This window comes from Stenella coeruleoalba (assembly GCF_951394435.1).
Source record: "Stenella coeruleoalba genome assembly, chromosome: 15".
Taxonomy (NCBI): Eukaryota; Metazoa; Chordata; class Mammalia; order Artiodactyla; family Delphinidae; genus Stenella; species Stenella coeruleoalba.
The window spans coordinates 47366599-47390792 of NC_137161.1; the positions used below are offsets into that span (position 1 = coordinate 47366599).

Here is a 24194-nt window from a genome sequence, read left to right on the forward strand (position 1 = left end):
TCAGAAAGAGAAATTAAGGAAACAATCCCATTCACCATTGCAACAAAAAGAATAAAATACCTAGGAATAAATCTACCTAAGGAGGTAAAAGACCTCTACTCAGAAACTTTAAGACACTGATGAAAGAAATCAAAGATGACACAAACAGATGGAGAGATATACCATATTCTTAGATTGGAAGAATCAATATTGTGAAAATGACTATACTACCCAAAGCAATCTACAGATTCAATGCAATCCCTATCAAATTACCAATGACATATTTTACAGAACTAGAACAAACCATCTTAAAATTTGTATGGAGACACAAAAGACCCCGAATACCAAAATCAATCTTGAGAAAGAAAAACGGAGCTGGAGGAATCAGACTCCCTGACTTCAGACTATACTACAAAGCTACAGTAATCAAGACAATATGATACTCTAACAAAAACAGAAATATAGACCAATGGAACAGGATAGAAAGCCCAGAGATAAACCCATGCACCTATGGTCAAACGAGGCAAGGATATACAATGGAGAAAAGACAGTCTCTTCAATAAGTGGTGCTGGGAACACTGGACAGCTACATGTAAAAGAATGAAATTAGAACACTCCCTAACACTGTACATAAAAATAAACTCAAAATGGATTAAAGACCTAAATGTAAGACCGGACACTATAAAACTCTTAGAGGAAAACATAGGAAGAACACTCTTTGACATAAATCACAGCAAGATCTTTTTTGATCCACCTCCTAGAGTAATGGAAATAAAAACAAAAATAGACAAATGGGACCTAATGAAACTTAAAAGCTTTTGTGAAGCAAAGGACACTACAAACAAGACGAAAAGGCAACCCTCAGAAATGGGAGAAAATATTTGCAAACGAATCAACTGACAAAGGATTATTCTCCAAGATATATAAACAACTCAATATTAAAAAAATCAAACCACCTGATCAAAAAATGGGCAGAAGACCTAAATAGACATTTCTCCGAAGAAGACATACAGATGGCCAAGAAGCACGTGAAAAGCTGCTCAACATCACTAATTATTAGAGAAATGAAAATCAAAACTACAGTGAGGTATCACCTCACACCAGTTAGAATGGGCATCATCAGAAAATCTACAAACAACAAATGCTGGAGAGGGTGTGGAGAAAAAGGAACCCTCTTGCACTATTGATGGGAATGTACATTGATACAGCCACTATGGAGAACAGTATGGAGGTTCCTTAAAAAACTAAAAATAGAATTACCATATGCCCCAGCAATCCCACTACTGGGCATATACTCAGAGGAAACCATAATTCAAAAAGGCACATGCACCCCAATGTTCATTGCAGCACTATTTACAACACCCAGGTCATGGAAGCAACCTAAATGCCCATTGACAGACGAATGGATAAAGAAGATGTGGTTCATATATACAATGGAATATTACTCAGCCATAAAAAGGAACGAAACTGGGTCATTTGTAGAAACGTGGATGGATCTAGAGACTGTCATACAGAGTGAAGTAAGTCAGAAAGAGAAAAACAAATATCGTAGGTTAATGCATATATGTGAAACCTAGAAAAATGGTACAGATGAACAGGTTTGCAAGGCAGAAATAGAGACACAGATGTAGAGAACAAATGTATGGACACCAAGGGGGGAAAGCAGCCGGGGGGGGAGGGGGAGGGGTGGGAGATTGGGATTGACATGTATACACTGATGTGTATAAAATGGATGACCTATAAGAACCTGCTGTATAAAAAATAAAATAAAACTCAAAAAAAAAAAGAAAAAAGAGTACATAATGTATGCTTCCAGTTACGTGAAGTTTTAGAACAGGCAAAGTTAAATGATGTTAATATAAATTAGAAAGTGGTTGTCTGTGGTCTTGGAGAGGTGGGAATTGATCGGGAAGGGTGCAAAGAAACACTGATGGTGAGGAAAACGTTCGTTATCTTGAAGGGGGTGTGAGCTACACAGGCGTATTATACGATTGTCAAAACCCAAGATCTGCAGGTTGCGATGAATATAAATTATGATTCAAGGTCTTAAAAGACAAAGCGGGGAGAGGCAGAGGCCTGGGGTGAACTTGCCGTCTCACTGTGTTGGCTTCCTGTCCAATCTGCCCACTTATTGGTAGATTACAAAATAGAACATTTCCCAAGGACTTCAAGGTCTCCCGGTGCAGCAGAGCCCATCCCAGCGGCCAGAGGGCTGTCTCCTGACAGAGTGGGGGAGCTGGCTGTCAGACGTGAACGTGCCCTGGGCATGCAGCAAATTGGTGAAGAGCCCCTCGGGGTTGTGGGTGAGGCAATGACGGTAGCATCTGCTGCAGTTAATCCCTCCTATGTCACCTGCCGCCATCGCCCACCCCGAAGGCTATGACGATCCCAGGCAGTGATGGAAAATGTCTGAGGGTGAAGGTCACGGGCTCTATGAGCGCAGTTGCTTTTCAGAGTCAGGTTGTCAGAAGCCCGCCTGAAACCTTTAGGGAGTAACAGAGAGGGAGAAGGTGGAGACAGAGGGGAGGGGAAAGGGGGACAGAAACCAAGCAAGAGGTCCCCAAACCTGAAAGACAAAGCAACAACAACCGGACGCTAATGCCGAGCGCAGACAGTCCCGGGCCGGGATTCTCGTTGCCTCTGCACAAGCCTCCACTGAAACACAAACACCCTGTGGAGACAAGTGGCACATGCATGGGCACACGTGTGCATGCGCACACGCATACTCTCTCATTCATCCAGCAGCCTGGCTGAGTCCTCCCCGGTGACCGTCCCGCAAGCTCATCTCCAGGCGACACCTGGCTGGCTCTTCGTGCACACACAGCACAGTGGGACCGGGCGGAAGGAGGACTCCCTGGGGTGGGTAGCATCACATTTTAAGTGGACAAGTTCTATTTTCGGAAGGAGGTGGAAGTAGCCAGTTGAAGGCTTTTACATATTGCAAATCACGAGGGTTTCCCTGTGCACCCACGGGGGCTGAGCTCTGGCGTTCGCCCGAGGTAAGCTTTTAGTCATTCTTGCTTTGGCCGACTCTTAGTGAATTACTACTAACAACTGCCAAGTCGGGTGGGAGGGGAGAACTCCCTTGTTGGCTGAACTTTAAGAAAATAGGCCTTCTTACTGCCTCTGGCAGAGATGAAAGAGTTTCAATGTGATCAGGGACGGGAGAATGTGTTGGACAATCTCCTGAATCTTCTTACTGTTCCTAAATGAAAACCCTAAGCAGGTCCAGTCCCATAAAGCCTTACAGATAAGCCTAAGGTTGTGTGTGTGTGCGTGTGTGTGTGTGTGTGTGTGTGCGTGTGTGTGTGTGTGTGTGTGAAGGTGTTTTCATGCCTTGAATTCACACATTTTTAAGAATCTCCTATTTTGCATGCCCTACCCTCACCCGCTTCCATGGGGAACTCTGCTCCTAGCCCCTGGTGTAGGGCAGCAGACCCCTGTCCCCACCCCAACTGAGTCGGGACACACACACAAGGGTGTGGGCACGGGCCATGTGATGGGAAAAGCCTGGGTACCAGGCTAAGGCGTGAGGATACGGATTGCATGGCTGGCAACAGGATGCATTCAATGGGCACCTGGCCCACTCCTCCTGCTGGGGTCCACCATCCCATCTGTGATTGCGTGAGATCACAGCCTGGGAAACAGCAGTGCTCTCAATGGGGACTAACTGACACGAGGCTCCGGGTTGGGGGTGGAGAAAAGGACATACACAATGCGATAAGCCACTGGCCTCTCTCACTCCAGCTGCTCCCAGGTTGATGTCGCAGGTCTGGTTTTCTACCTTCTTCCTGGGTTCGTTGAACAAAGTGTTGGGCTGCCTGCCGGGCTGACAACATGCAGGAGACCAGGGGTCCCCCTGCCTTTAAGGAGCTTTGCCATTTTAGATAAGCAATGCAAGAACAGAGCGGCGTGCTGGAGCTTTCATGAACACGTCTTTGTCTTCTGCTGAAAAGCTGGTACAAATAGTCTAAAGCAAACAGGACTGTTCAAGAAAAGCAGCTCTTGTTGGCTTTCTCACTGGAAAACTCCCCACGGGTCCTCCCAACGGCCAGGCCTCCGTGGGCTCGGCTGCTGCTAGCACAGCCCACGGGAGGTTGGCTGGCTGGTTTCTTGGGCATCTCATTGCCCTTCTCTCTCCCAGGCCAGAGCATTCACCTCTCTGAGAGGTCAGTTCTCCACAGTTCTAGGTCAGCTTCCCCTTCAAAAGAAGGCATCAGGCAGGCCAAGGTTAAAGAAAAAGAAAAAAAAAAAAGCAGGGAAAGAAACAATTTTTCATAGTCCAAAGGGGAATCTTAGGATTCAAGAGGAAAAGAAAGAAAATAAAACGGAAGCAAAGGCAATGTCAGTTGTTCACAATGGAGAGCCACATGGGAACTTGTCTCCCACACTTTCCTGCACATTTAAAATTATTCTCAGGGACTTCCCTGGTGGTCCAGTGGTTAGGACTCCGCACTTTCACTGCCGAGGGCCTGGGTTCGATCCCTGGTCAGGGAACTAAGATCCCACAAGCCACATGGTGTGGACAAAAAAAAACCCAGTTTTTCCTTAATGGTGAAACCTTTTTTCTTAGAATGAAGCTAGACTAACACAACATTGTAAATCAACTATACTCCAATAAAATTTTTAAATAAATTAATTAAAATATTAAAATTTTAATTTTATTAAAATTTTAAATTATTAAAAATTAAAATTATTCTCAAATGAGAAGTTTGCCCAAAAGTAAACTACAAGAGAAACAGATCATCGCACCATGGCGATTAAGAGGCTCTGGAGTCTAATACAGGCGGGTTTGGGTCTCTTGGCACGTGACCTGGACTGGTCAGCTGTCCCCTCTGGGATCCAGTCCGCCCAGTGCCAGCAGTGCTCTCTGCGGGGGGCTTAGGGCAGAGTTACTAAGATCGCAGTGCCTGGCCCAGAGGAGGGGCTCAGGAAAAGCCCACTCTTACCCTTCTGAAACTAATGAACAGCGCTTGGAGAGAGCTGGGACCCCACCCGTGAATCTCTCTAATGGGGGTCGGGGGGGGTGAGGCCTCTAGGACCCACACCTGTGCCCAGAAATCAGATGATTTTCTGTGTGTGTGTGTGACGTGTGAAACCAAGAGAAGCAGACATATAATCTACCATGAGCTTGGGAAACTGCAAATCTTTGTTCTAAAAGAATTCCGTTTATAAATAACTATACTTCCTAACTGTATGCAAAGTTAAGCTGAGCCCAGCACTGTCTAGAGAAGGCCAGACCCTTAATGTGTGTCTCTGTTTTCCAACACAGCTATTGTCCAGCTCCGTTGAAGGAAAGAGTGGCTTTTCTTTTCCTTTTAAGAAAACCCCTTTAATTCCCTGGGCTGTTTATCAGAGCCAGAATTAAAAAGCTTCCTTAGTCCTTTTCTTTGAATCTGAATCCTCTTTCCCCCTATACACACTGACTGTCCAATCATGAAGCAAGTTTATTTAAGAATTTAAAATGAGCGTGCAATGAATGATATTACTCTATAAAATGTTTATAAATGTATATAATGTAGAATAATACTAGCTTTAACCAATTCTCTCTCCCAAGGTAAACAGGCATCCTGATTCATGTCAGTAGTGCTCCTTTCCTTGACAGTCTTATGAATCTTTAAGGAAGTGAAGGAACTGGGAAATAAAGATGTAAAAAGCACTAGATTTCTCTGGATAACAAAGTGTGAGGAAATTTTGGAGTTGCTGATCAGGATGGGGCTGGGAATAGAAGGTGGGATAATAGCTGGAAGCTGGACCCCACACTGGGAGAAAAAGCTGGAGACCTGTGTAATAAAACAGGAAACGCAGTCTTCAGTTTAGGCTGGCGTTTGTCTTCACGTTAAGGTAGCATTTGACTCAGGCCTAAACAAATGGAAGTTTTTTTTTTTTTTTTTTTTTTTTACATGACAGTAAGTCCAAATTTGACGTTCAGGGATGGTCTAGCTGCTCTGTAATGTCCTCAAGAGCAAAAATTCTTTCTGTCTTCCTTGGCATATGCTTTTTTCCCCATTATGGTCACAAAGAGGCTGCTGTACCTCCAGGCATCCCAATCACCTCCCAGGCAGAAAGAAGATAAAAGAACAAAGGCGTCAGGATATGGTGTCTCTATCAGGAAAGCAAAGGCTCACCCTGTTAGACAGAGTGTGTCACACTCTTAGCTACAAGGGAGTCTGAGGAAGTGACTATTTTCAGTTGAGCATGTCACCACCACAAACAAAATTGGGGTTCTGTAATTAACAAAGAAGGAGGAATGGCTATTAGTTAGGGACAAAGCAGGTCTGCCACAGTGCTGCTGCCCCATGGGCCCCCCAAGCCCCCAAGGGCCTGCAGTAAGTGCCTGCAGAGACCTTGCATGGGTGGTTGGGTGGTGGGGACAGAGGGATTGAGCCCCGTGTCTGTACAGGTGCAGAGCAGGTGACGGCAGCGGCCAAGGGAAGTGAGCTACAGCTCTGCTCAAAATTCCCTTGGAAGCAAGAGCACAGAGCTAGACATGAGCATGAAAACACAAAGCCTCTGGGAGGAGATGAAAGAGGAAGCTGTGTCTGTTGGTCATTACTTTGCCATTATTGTTGATGGTGTTAATGATGCTGATGATAGATAGATAGATAGATAACAGACAGAAAGATGATAGATAAATAGATAATAGATAACATCTACTGAATGCTACTACATTCTTTGCACTGTTCTATGTGCTTGTTCTATTTTATCTTAATTAATCTACCCAAGAAATAAAAGAAAATTATCCCAGTTTTACCAATGAATGCCTGGAGGCTGAAAAGGTTATTTTCTTAGCTTAGTAACCTAAAGTTCTCAGCCCCATTTGTACATGCACTGCCAAGGCTTGGGCTCCAGAATCCGCCCACCTTATCCTTGCCTGGCGCTAAGCCCCTGCCTTCCTACAGCAGCCGGCATGTAGCTCTGACACATGGTACCTCGACCTTAATTGATGTTCTGCTTGAATCCTGGAGGAGACCCACTTCCTTTTCTCCCTCTGAACATTTAACCTCTGATGAACTCAATCTCACAACAGAGTGGTTTCCTTGCACACATTAATTAATTTATCCTCAAAACTGCCTCCACAGGGATGGGAAGTAGACCAGCCTGAACGCAAGTGTACAGGCTCCCAGCCATCTCTTTATCTCATCCCTAACACTCCAAAATATTATAGGAGGAACACAGGATGACTTGTTCTAGCTGATTGGCAATGCCCTTAAGTAATCAGCCTGTTTTTCCTGAAGGAGAGGAAGAAGGAGAATCTAAGAAAGGAAAAGACTCAGGAAAGCTTCAGAGGCTGACATCACTGCCAGAGCACTCAGTGGCCGAGGAGAGGAAGACTCCACCAGAGTCCACACCGGGGCCTGACTGGACAATTTACATGAATCACGGAATTACAAAATCAGCATCGTTTACCAGCCAACTAATCAAACCCTCATGCGTGGGCTACTTCCCAGGAAGAGACAGTGGAGTTTCACTCCAGTGCCCCCTCACATCTGCTGGGGTTACTTTGGGCCTCAGTTTCCTCGACCATAAAATGAAAAATGTGTGATTCTAGGGCTTCCCTGGTGGCGCAGTGGTTGAGAATCTGCCTGCTGATGCAGGGAACACGGGTTCGAGCCCTGGTCTGGGAGGATCCCACATGCCACGGAGCAACTAGGCCCATGAGCCACAACTACTGAGCCTGCGTGTCTGGAGCCTGTGCTCCGCAACAAGAGAGGCCGCGATAGTGAGAGGCCCGCGCACCGCGATGAAGAGTGGCCCCCGCTTGCCGCAACTAGAGAAAGCCCTCGCACAGAAACGAAGACAACACAGCCAAAAAATAAATTAATTAATTAAAAAAACGAATGTGTGATTCTAGTCTAGTTCTACAAGTCTATGTTCTTCCTAGAGCTTCTAAGTTCCAGAAATCTGTTGCTACCCACTTGGCCCAATAAATAAATATTTGTTTGTTCTGGTGCACAGATGTAACCAGCAATCATGGTCACGGGTCTCCAAGAAGTTAGCAAGCCTATTTTTGGAAGGATAATCCCCAGCTGGGGTGTCAAAAAAAAAGGACAAATCATCAACTAATAATTCAGCCTTCGGTATTTCAAACACATCATAAAATGAACGGCGAGGGATTTTATAGACTCGGGTTGATGGAATCTGCCTTATATGCAGAAGAGTCCAAACACATCATAAAAAATAAAAAAGACCTTCCAAACTCATAAGTAAACATCTCCAAGTGCATCTTGTTTTCCTGGTGCATTCTTCAATTTCGCTGGCCAAAGTGGGCTCGTGATGAAACCTGGATTTCACAACTTTTGTTTCAAATATTCCCGGCATCACCAGGGAAGGTTGGCTTTCAAAATGAACACTCAGGCGTTTGGTGGGTGACAGGGTAGCAACAAGCACAGTCATAGCATTTCCCTTGTAGGCCTTCTACATCTCGACCTTCCTTCTCCCTCCTGCCACAGTGCCAGGCCCACCAGGCCAGAAATTCAAGAAAAACCCGGCGGGGTAGTGCTGGTAAGAAAAGCAGAACGCCATTGCCGAGGATGCTGTTAGTACCCAGCTCACACTCCCTCGAGACTTACCATTCTCGTGTATGTCAACTCAACACCTTCCAACTGTAAGAGGCTTTGCCAGACCAGGAGCCTTTTCTGGTCCCTGGAGCCCTGTCTGCCTGGGCACTGGAGGCTGGAAGCACCAGAGGAAACACTCTCTGGAAGCAGTCTTAAACCGTTAGCAGATAGGAGCAGTGGACAAATGTCCCAGCTTCCCCGCACCTTGGAGGAGTCAACTCTGAGGCAAGTTTCTCACTGTCTCGGAGTTCTCCAGTGGGATGGCCCCCCAGGTGCTCAATAACACACAGGCTGTGTTTTTCTTCCATTCTCTGTCTCACTTCCCTGCTCTCCTATCAGTACTTCCTGGGATCACCTCTCAAGTAAACTACTGACTCCTTGGAAGCTCAACCTAAGAAAGCCATTCAGTGTAGTTTGAAAGGTAATCACATTTTTACATGCATACACATTCAGGCATAGACATGTATATATATACACAACTTTTCCAGGTAAGATTTAAGGGAGCCCCACATTATTGATTGCAGTGAGATCTAAAAAAGAAAAAAACAGCTTATCCTTCAGGAAATTACATCCTTGCATTACACAGTAGTTCCTTTCATTTCGTTTTCTTATTGCAAAAGCGATAAATGCTTATCACAGAAAAAATTAAAATATAGCTAAGCAAATAGGATAAAATTTAGATCATCAGTAATCTTAACACCCAGGTTGGATCACTGTTGATATTTTGGTGAGCATCTTTCCACATACAAGGATGAATGTGTGTGTGTGTGTGTGTGTGTGTGTGTGTGTGTGTGTGTGTGTGTGTGTACACATACTCACAAACAAAATCATCATGTTTACACTGTTTAGAATTCATTTTCTTCCATTTAACAATGTCTTAAGCATCTTCCACATAAATATTCTGCAGCTACTTCATTTTAATAGTAGAATAGTTTTCTATTGTACAGGACTGCCTTAATTCATTTAATCAATTGCCCTTCATTGGACACTCAGGTTGACATTTCATGTTTAAAACAGACATCAGTTCTGTTGATCCTCTCCACAACACTGTGGAAAGTTCGGGTCAAGCAGAACAGGGACTGTTTGACAGATGAGCCAGCCGGGGCCCATCTCATAAAGGAGGCAAGAGTAAGACGTATGAAGCATTACAAGGACCATTAAGTACTAAACTCTGTGGAACTGAAGATGCCAAGTTACCCCCTACCCCGCACACACCCCTTTAATGAGGCCTCCATTCATGCACCCCCAGATCAATGGGTGTCATGCCATGTCACCCTAAGCTTTTGGGTCACCACTGATTGAGGACGGACCCCTGACCCAGGGTGGAGTGGTCCATTGGCTGGCCAGACTTACAGCTTGTGTGCCCTGGTTCAAAAGGGTAAACTGGGTCAACCAAAGTCTTCTCGTCCCAAGAATTGGAACCAAGAGATTAAGAGGAAGGTTTCTGGTCAGTTGTGGGTGCAGTGAGCATCACGACTTGAGGACAGGGGAGCCATGGGGAAGTAAAGATTGGGTAAAAATAACAGAGAGAAACAAATAAGGAGGGAGCAGTGGGGTGGAGCTGGAGATGCAGGAAAGGCCAGCTCCCTTCTCAGAATTGACCCATTCACACGCATCGTGAAGCCTAGTCATTCAACCCATGCCTATTCCTTCCTGAATTCTTGAATAAATTTCCCACAGACTACCTTTATTTTGTTATTTCTTAATTTGAGCTCATCTGAGTGTGAATCTATTCTTCATCAATGAAAGATTTCTGACTTGGATGTAAAGACTACAGACCTATATAGACAGGGGAGTCAGCAAGTGTTGGAATCACTGGAGATATTCATGGCAGAAGCAAGATGTACCCAGGCCTTAGGAATGTGAGGGGTTTGGATGGTGGCGATGAGCCAGAAGACGGGCAGGGATGATGGCGCAAGCTCGGCAGGTCTGAGGGAAGGTCCTTGCGAGTTCCCACACCAGGTCCTTTTGGAAGAAGGAGGGGTATGGGCAGTTGGGGAGGAAGAGCCTCAGTGAAGACCAAGAGAGACCTCCGGTTCACGGCAGAATCCCTAAACAGTGTGAAGAAACTAAATGCCCAGGGAAGAGCCCACCAGCATCACCTGATGGCTAAAACCTAGAGGGCGCTGGTCCCTCTGTCTGGGTGAGGAGTAGCTTAGGAAGTGAGGTTGTGGAAGACAGGAGTAGAGTCATGCATTCTGGACACCTGAGACCTGCTGTGCTGTAGGTTATCCTCCCCTCCTGCCTCGGTTTCCCCACCCATAGGATAGAGCCACTGTAATTCTCTTCTGCCACTCACAGCTCACCTGGAATTCCTCCACTAATTACATATCAACCCTGCTATATCCCCATCCTGGTGCCGGAAAAAGACTTCCCAGAATTAAGGCACCCCAATCACAGGGAGATCAAAGAGAGTAGCACAGCTTTGTCCTTGAGAGCATTAGAAAGTCAAGGACGCCAACATTTCTGAATGGGAATAATGTCGTAATGAAAAATTTCTAAGGTAGCCAAGGAAGTTCATAATGCTTATGGGCAGATATTGGTGGCAAGAAACACAATTTCTTCAAATCCCTTCAATGTGGGTATTATTAACAACATAGGAATGTAAGGCACTGCTCCCCCGGGAAAGTGAAAACCTGTGCCTTCACCCACTGCCAATCAATCAATCAGTCATCAATGAATCAATTAAGACTTAGACTTGGTTTCCAGTCCCAGGTTTGCCATCATGAACGTAAGTAAATCATTCCCCTCTTGGAGTGGAGGTGGGACCAGGTAATGGTGAAGATGTCACCCAGGGGGAATGCCCCACTTCTCCTAGTCACCCCTGAGCACTGGGCTGTGCGCTGGTGCAAAGCAAAAAAAAAGTGAATTGAAGTTGTTGGGGGAAACCCATTACCCCACCCCCGCTGGTGCTTCCTTGAGAGACCTTGCACACACCTGCCCACAGGGGGCAGCACACAGCTGACCCCTCTCCTCCCCTCCCCCTCCCCTGTGCCCCTTGGTCCAGCTCCACCAGTGATGAGGCTGATGGTATATTTGATCCCTCCACTGTGCCCCATCCAAACTCCTCACTATGGACTAGAAGGCCCCAAATGACCCAGCCCCCCCGCCCCCCGGTTGTCCCCTCTTTATCTTTTCTTGTCGCCCTCTGCCCTGTCAGGCAGTCACCCTGCTCGTCAGGCACACGAAGCCCGCTCCTGCCTCTGGGACAGTGGCCTTGTCGCTCCAAGACTCCCAGGATCTCCAACATCCTTCTTGTACAGCCAGTCCTGCTACAACATGGCCTACGTCTTCCTGAAAGTCACCGAGCTGTGCAGAATCATGCCAACCAAACCACAGGGTTTACAGGGCCATGGGCCTGGGGCACAGCATTCAAAACTGTCAGTGACGCATTAAAAAAGATTGGAACCTGGGCTTCCCTGGTGGCGCAGTGGTTGAGAGTCCGCCTGCCGATGCAGGGGACACGGGTTCGTGCCCTGGTCCGGGAAGATCCCATATGCCGCGGAGCAGCTGGGCCCGTGAGCCATGGCCACTGAGCCTGTGCGTCCGGAGCCTGTGCTCCACAACGGGAGAGGCCACAACAGTGAGAGGCCCGTGTACCACAAAAAAAAAAAAAAAAAAAGATTGGAACCTAATAAGAATGGTGGCCCAGTTTTACACATGTAAGTGGTTGAGAAATACATAAATATGACCATAACTGTGTCCCTTAACCTAGAAAAAGGCCTGAAGTTTGCTTGTGGAAGTGGACGTCGGCAGGGTGGTAGCTTGGGATTACTGTGAATGGGGTGGGGGGAGGTTTTCTGGAATCGGACAGAGGCTGATCAGGAGCCATGCATGGGCATGGCAGGTCACGAACGCCCTGAGCCCAGGGAGCCGGCAGGTGCTGGAGGCCCACGCGTGTGCCTCGACTGTATTCCTTCGCAGCTCAGTTCAGCTGGGTGCAGTTTTCTGTGTTTCCCCAGTGTTTTTGCAAATGAAATCGCACATCAGCAAATGCAAAACTTGTTTCCTAATATAGCAATCCCACTGGACGCAGTCACATTCCAAAACAAGCATGACAGCAGAATGTCCCAGGTTCAGCGGCTACCCCTTCCGGCAGCCTTCACCCGCTGCCCAGTCAGAAGGGCCTCTCCCCCCGCCCCACCCCGACACGGGGCTCCACTCCCTCCTCTGTACGAGTGTCAACATCTGAAAGCATCTTGAATATTTACCTGCTTGGATTTTAGTTTTTGGTTCTTCCTCACTAGCCTCTAAGCTTCATGGGGGGAGGGATGCTCCCCCAACCCCATCCAGCACCTGTGTCCCAGCACCCCGATCAGTGTCCTGCACAGGGTAAATGTAAATAATAAATATTTACTTATTTATTATTTATTTATTTGGCCACGCCTCTCGGCTTGCAGGATCTTAGTTCCCCAGCCAGGGATCGAACCCATGCCCCCCTGCAGTGGAAGTGCAGAGTCGTAACCACTGGACCACCAGGGGATTCTCAACAAATATTTAAATAATACTTAAATTTGTGTTTCTCATCACATATGAGAAGCCCCCGGGGTAAGGGTGTATGCTGAGCAGTGCCGCCCCCCTCCCACCCCAGCCCTTCAATAAAAGTCAGTGAGAAAATGTGATTTTTTTTTCTACCTTCAGATTTGTCCCAGTTACCATCAATGCATAAGAGATTACACCCAAAGGAGAGCATAAGACAACCATTTCGTTAGACTCTTGAATTCGCAGGTCAGGAATCTGAACAGAGCCCAGGGGGCTGGCTCGTTTCTGCTCTGCTACGTCTGGACCTCGGCTGGGGGGACCTGAAGACTGGGAGCGACTCCACAGCGGGGGCTGGCCCCTCACGGTTCTGGGGCCGCACCTGGGATGCCTCAGGACAGGGGGCTGCCTGCTGGAGGGCCCCCCATGACCCCTGTGTGTGGTGTGGCTTCCTCACAGCATGGTGGACTCCGGGAAGTTGACTTCCTAGCGTGCCAGTGCACAAAGAGGGAGCCTGGGTCACCTCTCACGACCCAGCTTCACGAGTCACATAGAGGCATTTCTGCCAACCCTGTTAGTCAGACACCGTCACAGCTGCGGAACAATTTCTAACGTGATGCCACAAAGATGTTTGGCCCTGATCCATGGAACCTGTGAGGATGACAGGTATCACTCCCATGGTTAGGTCATATTAGACAGAACAGGTGACCTTAAGATAGGGAATTATGCAGATGGGCCCAATCCAATCACAGGGACCCTTAAAAGCAGAGACTGCTTTGGCTGATGGAAAAAGAGGGAGCCGGCAAGATTAAACATGGAGTGCAAAACTTCCAAACCAACTGAAGGAGCTTAAAAAAAAAAAAAGAAAAGGAAAAGAAAACAATCCAGAAAAATGGAGGCATAGAGAAAAAAGAAAAACTGGACAAGTAGAAACCGTGAAATTAGATGGTATACGGTCTAGTCATTTAATAGACAGCCACAGAATAATGCAAACGAATGAACTCAAAAACAAAATGCAAGGATCTCAACAACATAATCTTAAGGGAAAAAGCAAGTCCCAGAAGAACAGGTAGGTACGCATCCAATTTTAAAGTGAAAAATCATGCAGAATTAAACATCTTGATTACGGATATTCACATGTGTAATAAAACTATAAATAAAAGCAAGGTTGGGATAAACAGAAAACCCAAGGTGGTGATGACCCCTAGGAGGGGCCGGAGGCCGGGAGGGTATGGGAGGGCCGCATAAGGGCTTCAAAGAAATTGCTAATATTTCAACACTTAAGCTGGGTGGTGAGTATAGGATCTCACGCATTTGTGACTCTTATTACAAAACTTATTTTGCATGTATTTAATATTAAAATTTAAAAGTGAAGAAAGAAATGGAAATTGAACAGATCATCCTAAACCCACTTTTAAATAAATTCAGAGGGTATGAATCATCACTACAACCAGAACCGAGGTACCCTAATTCCCAGGTACCCTAATGACATGGTGACGCCTCAGCCTCCCGGACAGGTCCTAAGTGTCTGTGATGTGTTTGCATAGGGGCATGGACCAATTAAAGTGGGAAGTGTTTCAACTGTATTCTTTAAACCTAAAGCTTTATTACTTTTGAGTCAAAATAGTCGGGATGCCCTATTCAGATTTTTCAACATCTCAGAGATGCAAAATTCTCCAAATACATTTTAACTGAGTTATTTCATTTCTTAAAATAATGAAGGGGGGATTCCCTGGTGGCGCAGTGGTTGAGAGTCCGCCTGCCGATGCAGGGGACACGGGTTCGTGCCCTGGTCCGGGAAGATCCCACATGCCGCGGAGCGGCTGGGTCCGTGAGCCACGGCTGCTGAGCCTGCGCGTCCGGAGCCTGTGCTCCACAACAGGAGAGGCCACAATAGTGAGAGGCCCGCGTACCGCAATAAATAAATAAATAAATAAATAATAATGAAGGGCCTTGTGTGATGTTGAGAAAGCAGAGGGTAAAATGGATTCTAGATGTTTAACGGTGTTTGGTGGGAAAGTTCGTCACATTACATCAACTGAGAAAGGGGCGAGTTCCAAGCACAGCGTAACAACGCCACTGGGGTGTGGTCCTGCAGGCTCAGCCCTCCAGGAGGAACATGTTGACGCTGACCACCGCCCCCCCGGATGCCCCCACTCCCACACCTGCCAGCTTTGCAGAAGTCTAGTCTTTTCCCAGGACTCCACACCCCTGAGCACAGGCCCCCACCATCCACATCAGCCAGGAAGGGTACATGAGGCTGTAGAGGATGCTACTTACTGCTGATGTCCGGCCACACCCCTCTGCCTCTGCCATGCACCAGACAGCAGGTGACTCTGCCTGCAGGTGCTCTCTGGCCCCCTGAGCCTGCGCAGCCTGAATGCTTTATCTCAGGGATCAGCTCACTTAAACCTCACAATAACCGTGGGAGGCAAGGTTATTCCCAATTGGCAGACAGGAAAACTGAGGCTCAGAGAGGTTAAGTAAATTGCTTCAAGTCAGCCAGCCCATAGGGGTGTGCCAGAAATGTAACCCAAGAGGCCAAAGAAAACCTTCCAGACCTGAGTATGTGTGTCCTTTTTTCCCCCTCTTTTTGTTTTTGTTTGGTTTGTTTGTTTCATTCTGATATTGTCCTAAAAAGTCAAGTGGTTTTGTGGGGTTTTTTCCACTTAACATGATTTTTTAAAATTTTTCGTTGAAATGTAGTTGATTTACAATGTTGTGTTAGTTTCAGGTGTACAGCAAAGTGATTCAGTTATATACATATATAAAAATATATTCTTTTTTTACATTCTCTTCCATTATAGGTTATTATAAGATATTGAGTATAGTTCCCTATGTTATACAGTAGGTCCTTGTTATTGATAGCTATCTATTTTATATATTGTAGTGTGTATATTTTAATCCCAAACTCCTAATTTATGTTTCTTTTTTATTAAAAAATTTTATTGTAAGAACACTTAGCATGAGATCTGTCCTCTTATGTTTTGTGCACAGTACATTATTGTTGACTGTAGTACAAGGTTGTAGAACAGGTCTCTAGAGTTTATTCATCTTCCTTACCTGAAACTTCAGGCCTGCTGATTAATATCAATAACTCTTCACTTCCCCCTCCCCCAGCTCCTGGGAACCAACACTCCAGTCTTCAGTTTTATGGATTTGACTATTTTCACTACCTCATATATATAGAATCATATATTTGTCCTACTGTGACTGGTTTATTTCACTGAGTACAATGACCTGTTGCATATTGAAGGATTTTCTTCTTTTTTAAGGTTGAATAATATTCCATTGTATTTATAGGACACATTTTCTTTGTCCGTTTATCTTTCTACGGACTTTTAGGTTGTCTCCACATCTCTCCTATTGTGAAAAGTGCTGCAATGAACATGACAGTGCTAGTATGGGCAGACCTCAGAGATACTGCAGGTTCAGTTTCAGACCACCGCAATAAAGGGGATATCACAGTAAGGGGATATCACAGTAAAGGGGATATCACAGTAAGGGGATATCACAGTAAAGGGATATCACCGTACAGGGGATATCACAGTAAAGGGGATATCACAATACAGGCAGTCACATGCATTTTTTGGTTTCCCACTGCATATAAAAATTATGCTCAGGGAGGCTTCCTGGAAGATGGCGGAAGAGTAAGACGCGGAGATCGACTTCCTCCCCACAGATACATCAGAAATACATCTACACGTGGAACAACTCCTACAGAACACCTACTGAACGCTGGCAGAAGACCTCAGACCTCCCAAAAGGCAAGAAACCCCCCAAGTACCTGGGTAGGGCAAGAGAAAAAAGAATAAACAGAGACAAAAGAATAGGGACGGGACCTGCACCAGCGGGAGGGAGCTGTGAAGGAAGAAAGGTTTCTACACACTAGGAAGCCCCTTCGCGGGCGGAGACTGCGGGTGGCGCGGAGGAGAGCACAGCCACAGGGGTGCGGAGGGCAAAGCGAGGAGATTCCCGCACAGAGGATCGGTGCCGACCGGCACTCACCAGCCCGAGAGGCTTGTCTGCTCACCCGCCGGGGCGGGCGGGGCTGGGAGCTGAGGCTCGGGCTTCCGTCGGAGCGCAGGGAGAGGACTGGCGGAGTGAACACAGCCTGAAGGGGTTAGTGCGCCACAGCTAGCCGGGAGGGAGTCCGGGGAAAAGTCTGGAACTGCCGAAGACCCAAGAGACTTTTTCTTACCTCTTTGTTTCCTGGTGCGCAAGGAGAGGGGATTAAGAGCGCTGCTTAAAGGAGCTCCAGAGACGGGCGCGAGCCGCGGCTAAAAGCGCGGACCCCAGAGACACGCAGGAGACGCTAAGGCTGCTGCTGCCGCCACCAAGAAGCCTGTGTGCGAGCACAGGTCACTATCCACACCCCCCTTCCGGGGAGCCTGTGTAGCCCGCCACTGCCAGCGTCCCGTGATCCAGGGACAACTTCCACGGGAGAACGCACGGCGCGCCTCACGCTGGTGCAACGTCATGCCGGCCTCTGCCGCCGCAGGCCCGCCCCACACTCCGTGCCCCTCCCTCCCCCGGGCCTGAGTGAGCCAGAGCCCCCAAATCAGCGGCTCCTTTAACCCTGTCCTGTCTGAGCGAAGAACAGACGCCCCCCGGCGACCTACACGCAGGGGCGGGGCCAAATCCAAAGCTGAGCCCCTGGGAGCTGTGAGAACAAAGAAGAGAAACGGAAATCTCTCCCAGCAGCCTCAGAAGCAGCGGATTAAAGCTCCACAATCAACTTGATGTACCCTGCATCTGTGGAAGACCTGAATAGACAGCAATCCTCCCAAATTAAGGAGGTGGACTTTGAGAGCAAGATTTATTAGTTTTTCCCCTTTTCCTCTTTTTGTGTGTATGTGTCTGCTTCTGTGTGAGATTTTGTCTGTATAGCTTTGCTTCCACGATTTGTCCTAGGGTTCTATCCGTCCATTTTTAAAAAAAAAATTTTTCTTAATAATTATTTTTTATTTTAATAACTTTATTTTACTTTATCTTCTTTCTTTCTTTCTTTCTTTCCTTCTTTCTTTCTTTCTTTCTTTCCTTCCTTCCTTCCCTCCTTTAGACAACGAATCATCCCAAATTGAGGAGATGGACTTTGAGAGCAAGATTTATGATTTTTTCCCCTTTTCCTCTTTTTGTGTGTATGTGTATGCTTCCGTGTGAGATTGTCTGTATAGCTTTGCTTCCACCATTTGTCCTAGGGTCTATGCGTCCATTTTTGTTTTGTTTTTTTAATTTTTTTCTTTTTTTCTCATAATATTTTTTATTTTAATAACTTTATTTTACTTTCTGTTCGTTCTTTCTTTCTTTCTTTCTTTCTTTCCTTCCTTCCTTCCTTCCCTCCTTTAAACAACGAATCATCCCAAATTGAGGAGGTGGACTTTGAGAGCAAGATTTATGATTTTTTTCCCCTTTTCCTTTTTTTGTGAGTGTGTATGTCTATGCTTCTGTGTGAGATTTTGTCTGCATAGCTTTGCTTCCACCATTTGTCCTAGGGTTCTATCCGTCCATTTTTGTTTCATTTTTTTAACTTTTTTCTTTTTTTCTCTTAATAATTATTTTTTATTTTAATAACTTTATTATATTTTATCTTCCTTTATCTTACTTTATCTCCTTTCTTTTTTTCCTTCCTTCCCTCCTTCCTTCCTTCCTCCCTCCCTCCCTCCTTTCTTTCTTTCTACTTATACTAATTCTTTCTTTCTACTTTTTCTCCCTTTTATTCTCAGCCATGTGGATGAAAGGCTCTTGGTGCTGCAGCCAGGAGTGAGTGCTATGCCTCTGAGGAGGGACAGCCAACTTCAGGACACTGGTCCACAAGAGACCTCCCAGCTCCACATAATATCAAACAGTGAAAATCTCCCAGAGATCTCCATCTCAACACCAGCACCCAGCTTCACTCAACGACCAGCAAGCTACAGTGCTGGACATCCTATGCCAAACAACTAGCCAAACAAACTAGCAAGACAGGAACACAACCCCACCCATTAGCAGAGAGGCTGCATAAAATCATAATAAGTCCACAGACACCCCAAAACACACCACCAGACATGGACCTGCCCACCAGAAAGACAAAATCCAGCCTCATCCACCAGAACACAGGCACTAGTCCCCTCCACCAGGAAGCCTACACAACCCACTGAACCAACCTTAGCCACTGGGGACAGACACCAAAAACAACGGGAACTACGAACCTGCAGCCTGAAAAAAGAAGACCCCAAACACAGTAAGATAAGCAAGATGAGAAGACAGAAAAACACACCGCAGATGAAGGAGCAAGATAAAAACCCACCAGACCTAACAAATGAAGAGGAAATAGGCAGTCTACCTGAAAAAGAATTCAGAATAATGATAGTAAAGATGATCCAAAATCTTGGAAATAGAATAGACAAAATGCAAGAAACATTTAACAAGGACCTAGAAGAACTAAAGATGAAACAAACAATGATGAACAACACAATAAATGAAATTTAAAATACTCTAGATGGGATCAATAGCAGAATAATTGAGGCAGAAGAACGGATAAGTGACCTAGAAGATAAAATAGTGGAAATAACTACTGCAGAGCAGAATAAAGAGAAAAGAACAGAGGACAGTCTCAGAGACCTCTGGGACAACGTCACACGCACCAACATTCGGATTATAGGGGTTACAGAAGAAGAAGAGAAAAAGAAAGGGACTGAGAAAATATTGGAAGAGATTATAGTTGAAAACTTCCCTAATATGGGAAAGGAAATATTTAATCAAGTCCAGGAAGCACAGAGAGTCCCATACAGGATAAATCCAAGGAGAAATATGCCAAGATACATATTAATCAAACTCTCAAAAATTAAATACAAAGAAAACATATTAAAAGCAGCAAGGGAAAAACAACAAATAACACACAAGGGAATCCCCATAAGGTTAACAGCTGATCTTTCAGCAGAAACTCTGCAAGCCAGAAGGGACTGCCAGGACATATTTAAAGTGATGAAGGAGAAAAACCTGCAACCAAGATTACTCTACCCAGCAAGGATCTCATTCAGATTTGATGGAGAAATTAAAACCTTTACAGACAAGCAAAACCTGAGAGAGTTCAGCATCACCAAACCAGCTTTACAACAACTGCTAAAGGAACTTCTCTAGGCAAGAAACACAAGAGGAGGAAAAGAACTACAATAACGAACCCAAAACAATTAGAAAATGGGAATAGGAACATACATATCGATAATTACCTTAAATGTAAATGGACTAAATGCTCCCACCAAAAGACACAGATTGGCTGAATGGATACAAAAAGAAGACCCATATATTTGCTGTCTACAAGAGACACACTTCAGACCTAGAGACACATACAGACTGAAAATGAGGGGATGGAAAAAGATATTTCATGCAAATGGAAACCAAAAGAAAGCTGGAGTAGCAATTCTCATATCAGACAAAATAGACTTTAAAATAAAGACTATTAGAAGAGACAAAGAAGGACACTACATAATGATCAAGGGATCATTCCAAGAAGAAGATATAACAATTATAAATATTTATGCACCCAACAAAGGAGCACCTCAATACGTAAGGCAAATACTAACAGACATAAAAGGGGAAATCAACAGTAACACATTCATATTAGGGGACTTTAACACCCCACTTTCACCAATGGACAGATCATCCAAAATGAAAATAAATAAGGAGACAAGCTTTAAATGATACATTAAACAAGATGGACTTAATTGACATTTATAGGACATTCCATCCAAAAACAACAGAATACACATTTTTCTCTAGTGCTCATGGAACATTCTCCAGGATAGATCATATCTTGGGTCACAAATCAAGCCTTGGGAAATTTAAGAAAATTGAAATTGTATCAAGTATCTTTTCTGACCACAACGCTATGAGACTAGCTATCAATTACAGGAAAAGATCTGTAAAAAATACAAACACATGGAGGCTAAACCATACACTACTTCATAACGAAGTGATCACTGAAGAAATCAAAGAGGAAATTAAAAAATACCTAGAAACAAATGACAATGGAGACAGGACGACCCAAAACATATGGGATGCAGCAAAAGCAGTTCTAAGAGGGAAGTTTATAGCAATAAAATCCTACCTTAAGAAACAGGAAACATCTCGAATAAACAACCTAACCTTGCACCTAAAGCAATTAGAGAAAGAAGAATCAAAAAAACCCAAAGTTAGCAGAAGGAAAGAAATCATAAAAATCAGATCAGAAATAATTGAAAAAGAAATGAAGGAAACGATAGCAAAGATCAATAAAAGTAAAAGATGGTTCTTTGAGACGATAAACAAAATTGATAAACCATTAGCCAGACTCATCAAGAAAAAAACGGAGAAGACTCAAATCAATAGAATTAGAAATGAAAAAGGAGAAGTAACAACTGACACTGCAGAAATACAAAAGATCCTAAGAGATTACTACAAGCAACTCTATGCCAATAAAATGGACAACCTGGAAGAAATGGACAAATTCTTAGAAATGCACAACCTGCCAAGACTGAATCAGGAAGAAACAGAAAATATGAACAGACCAATCACAAGCACTGAAATTGAAACTGATTAAAAATCTTCCAACAAACAAAAACCCAGGACCAGATGGCTTCACAGGCGAATTCTATCAAACATTTAGAGAAGAGCTAACACCTGTCCTTCTCAAACTCTTCCAAAATATAGCAGAGGGAGGAACACTCCCAAACTCATTCTACGAGGCCACCATCACCCTGATACCAAAACCAGACAAGGATGTCACAAAGAAAGAAATCTACAGGCCAATATCACTGATGAACATAGATGCAAAAATCCTCAACAAAATACTAGCAAACAGAATCCAACAGCACATTAAACGGACCATACACCATGATCAAGTAGGGTTTATTCCAGGAATGCAAGGATTCTTCAATATACGCAAATCAATCAACGTGATACACCATATTAACAAATTGAAGGAGAAAAACCATATGATCATCTCAATAGATGCAGAGAAAGCTTTCGACAAAATTCAACACCCATTTATGATAAAAACCCGGCAGGAAGTAGGCATAGAGGGAACTTTCCTCAACATAATAAAGGCCATATATCACAAACCCACAGCCAACATCGTCCTCAATGGTGAAAAACTGAAAGCATTTCCACTAAAATCAGGAACAAGACAAGGTCGCCCACTCTCACCACTCTATTTCAACATAGTTTTGGAAGTTTTAGCCACAGCAATCAGAGAAGAAAATGAAATAAAAGGAATCCAAATCAGAAAAGAAGAAGTAAAGCTGTCACTGTTTGCAGATGACATGATACTATACATAGAGAATCCTAAAGATGCTGCCAGATAACTACTAGAGCTAATCAATGAATTTGGTAAAGTAGCAGGATACAAAATTAATGCACAGAAATCTCTGGCATTCCTATATACTAATGATGAAAAATCTGAAAGTGAAATCAAGGAAACACTCCCATTTACCATTGCAACAAAAAGAACAAAATATCTAGGAATAAACCTACCTAAGGAGACAAAAGACCTGTATGCAGAAAATTATAAGACACTGATGAAAGAAATTAAAGATGATACAAATAGATGGAGAGATACACCATGTTCTTGGATTGGAAGAATCAACATTGTGAAAATGACTCTACTACCCAAAGCAATCTACAGATTCAATGCAATCCCTATCAAACTACCACTGGCATTTTTCACAGAACTAGAACAAAAACTTTCACAATTTGTATGGAAACACAAAAGACCCCGAATAGCCAAAGCAATCTTGAGAACGAAAAACGGAGCTGGAGGAATCAGACTCCCTGACTTCAGACTATACTACAAAGCTACAGTAATCAAGACACTATGGTACTGGCACAAAAACAGAAAGATAGATCAATGGAACAGGATAGAAAGGCCAGAGATAATCCCATGCACATATGGTCACCTTATCTTTGATAAAGGAGGCAGGAATGTACAGTGGAGAAAGGACAGCCTCTTCAATAAGTGGTGCTGGGAAAACTGGACAGGTACATGTAAAAGTATGAGATTAGATCACTCCCTAACACCACACAGAAAAATAAGCTCAAAATGGATTAAAGACCTAAATGTAAGGCCAGAGACTATCAAACTCTTAGAGGAAAACATAGGCGGAACACTCTATGACCTAAATCACAGCAAGATCCTTTTTGACCCACCTCCTAGAGAAATGGAAATAAAAACAAAAATAAACAAATGGGACCTAATGAAACTTCAAAGCTTTTGCACAGCAAAGGAAACCATAAACAAGACCAAAAGACAACCCTCAGAATGGGAGAAAATATTTGCAAATGAAGCAACTGACAAAGGATTAATCTCCACAATTTACAAGCAGCTCATGCAGCTCAATAACAAAAAACCAAACAACCCAATCCAAAAATGGGCAGAAGACCTAAATAGACATTTCTCCAAAGAAGATATACAGACTGCCAACAAACATATGAAAGAATGCTCAACATCATTAATCATTAGAGAAATCCAAATCAAAACTACAATGAGATATCAGCTCACCCCAGTCAGAATGGCCATCATCAAAAAATCTGGAAACAATAAATGCTGGAGAGGGTGTGGAGAAAAGGGAACCCTCTTGCACTGCTGGTGGGAATGTAAATTGATACAGCCACTGTGGGGAACAGTATGGAGGTTCCTTAAAAACTACAAATAGAACTACCATATGACCCAGCAGTCCCACTACTGGGCATATAACCTGAGAAAAACATAATTCAAAAGAGTCATGTACCAAAATGTTCATTGCAGCTCTATTTGCAATAGCCCGGAGATGGAAACAACCTAAGTGTCCATCATCAAATGAATGGATAAAGAAGATGTGGCACATATATACAATGGAATATTACTCAGCCATAAAAAGAAACGAAATTGAGCTATTTGTAATGAGGTGGATAGACCTAGAGTCTTGTCATACAGAATGAAGTAAGACAGAAAGAGAGAGATAAATACCGTATGCTAACACATATATATGGAATTTAAGGAAAAAAATGTCATGAAAAACCTAGGGGTAAGACAGGAATAAAGATACAGACCTACTAGAGAATGGACTTGAGGATATGGGGAGGGGGAAGGGTAAGCTGTGACAAAGCGAGAGAGAGGCATGGACATATATACACTACCAAACGTAAGGTAGATAGCTAGTGGGAAGCAACCGCATAGCA

At 44.4% G+C, this 24194-nt stretch overlaps 1 long non-coding RNA gene across 2 annotated transcripts in view; it reads right to left on the reverse strand.

Moving 5' to 3' along the window:
- The window catches only part of LOC307198914, a 32313-nt gene extending 14656 nt beyond the window's left edge, over nucleotides 1-17657 (reverse strand). Inside the window, exons 1-2 of one of the 2 annotated variants that reach the window (XR_013831714.1) lie at nucleotides 17221-17657; nucleotides 12752-12863 (exon numbers count right to left, since the gene is read on the reverse strand). This is a non-coding gene — a long non-coding RNA (uncharacterized lncRNA). The remainder of the gene's footprint in view (nucleotides 1-12751; nucleotides 12864-17220) is intronic. The other variant, XR_013831713.1, reaches the window with a different exon arrangement.
- Between the last annotated feature and the right edge of the window lie 6537 nt (nucleotides 17658-24194).